We start from the raw sequence: 2,160 nt of genomic DNA on the forward strand, positions 1-2,160 counted from the left end.
AAAAAATAAGCAAGAAAGTAATGGGAAGGGAAATATTTAAGGAAGGCAAATAAGAAATAATTTTTTAAAAGAATTACTGGTAACTGATTTGAAATGAGTTACTAAAAAGATTTATTCTTTCTCTTTTGAGCCTTAGAAAGGAAACCCATGAAAACATGTGCCTGAAAGAGAGGAAAGAACTAACATGTCTTGAGGAGGAAACAAAACATTTCCAAACAGGCTGAAATCTCTTCCCAGTGTGCATAACAGGGACTCACAGGCTTGGGAGCTGTTGCCTTCTTTGGGATAGGGGAGAATGAAGGGCAAATGAAGAACATGGGGAAAGAAAAATGTTCTTTCCTAATCGGAAACAGGTTTGTCTCTGTATTAATGCTCCTTTCCTTCTTCTATACTTTAATAACTATTTGTGCTACATATGTTTACAAGTGTTCTGAGTTTCTGGGTAAAATAATATTTAAAGTCTCATTTCCACTTGTCCAATGCATTGTGAAATTTGAAGGCTTGTGCACCACTGTGGAAACTATGGGTGACAGGTAGATTGTTTTGAAGCGGTGGTGGCCATTATTTGTGGTACCAGAAGTTTGAAGTCCCTTCAACTATGAGAAAAGAAAAACAATGCACTAGCTTTTTTTGTAAGACAAATATAGATACTGACTGTTTATTTCACAATTTATACAGTCATTTATTTTTTAATCATTTTTTTTTTTTGAGACAATGTCTCACTCTGTTCCCCATGCTGGAGTGCAGCAGTATAATCTTGGTTCACTGCAACCACCACCTCTCAGTGTCAAGAGATTCTCCTGCCTCAGCCTCCCTGAGTAGCTGGGACTACAGGCATGTGCCACCATGCCTGGCTAATTTTTTAGTGTTTTTAGTAGAGACAGGGTTTCACCACATTAGCCAGCATGGTCTCAATCCTCTAACCTCATGGTCTGCCCGTTTTGGCCTCCAAAGTGCTGGGATTACAGGCATGAGCCACCGTACCTGGCCTATTTTTTAATCATTTCTAATTATATTCACAAGAATTCTAGTAATAAAGGAGCCCTGCTCTAGACTATTATTTTCTCTAAAGTTCTAGGTCTGTGTTACAGCTTCTGTCCTCTGAAGTGGAAGAGTGAGGCATGAATCTTTCTAAAGTTCTGATATTTCTCCTCATCAGCTTCTGTCTTACCACTGCTTTTTACCAGCCAGCTGGCTCTGTTAGTTCATCTCTTCCAATGTCTTTCTGGGGCTAATAACTGCAAAGGGTACCACATTAATTATTTTTTGTAACAGATAGGGTCTTACTCTATGACCCAAGCTGGAGTGCAGTGGTGCAATCATAGCGTACTGCAGCCTCAACCTCCTAGGATCAGGGAATCCTCTTGTCTTAGCCTCCTGAGTAGCTAGGACCACAGGGATGCATCACTACGCCTGGTTAAAATTTTTTTTTTTTTTTTAGATGTAGGCTCTTGCTGTGTGGTCCAGGCTGCTCTTGAATTTCTAGCTTCAAGTAATCCTCCTTTCCTTGGCCTGCTAAAGTGCTGGGATAATAGGGATGAACCACCCCACCTGACCACTAATTTTAGTTTAATGTGATTGGAAATAAACATTACCACAGAAAGTGTCTAAAACGTATTTCCTTTTATACACACCCATATATGCACACACTCTATAGTATCCACTTCCACGTTAGAAAATCTATGATTTCAAGTAAAAACGCTTGGATTAAATTTGGTAAATTTAGTTTAGCATGTAATTCTAAATGGTTGAGTCATAAATAAGACCCAGGCCATATTCTTGCAGAGAACTGGTTTTTACGAAAACAGCCAGTGGTCCTCACTTGTTGTAGAGGGTGCTCTGAAGCAATCATTGCCATTTTGATATCACCATTATCAAATGGTCCATTTTGGTCCATTTTATCTCCGCACATAGGAAGACTTCACTAATGAAATGATAGAAAAAGTATATGCATTCAACAAATATTTGTCAGCACCATCTTCTAGGTGCTGAGGATTCACTAAGAAGCCAAACTGTCGGGGATGCAAGGCTGGTTCAACATACGCAAGTTTATAAACGTAATTCACCACATAAACAGAACCAAAGACAAAAACCACATGATTATCTCAATTGATGCAGAGAAGGCCTTTGACAAAATTCAACAGCCCTTTATGCTAAAAA

Source organism: Cebus imitator, unplaced genomic scaffold (genome assembly GCF_001604975.1).
Source record: "Cebus imitator isolate Cc_AM_T3 unplaced genomic scaffold, Cebus_imitator-1.0 Scaffold895, whole genome shotgun sequence".
Lineage (NCBI taxonomy): Eukaryota > Metazoa > Chordata > Mammalia > Primates > Cebidae > Cebus > Cebus imitator.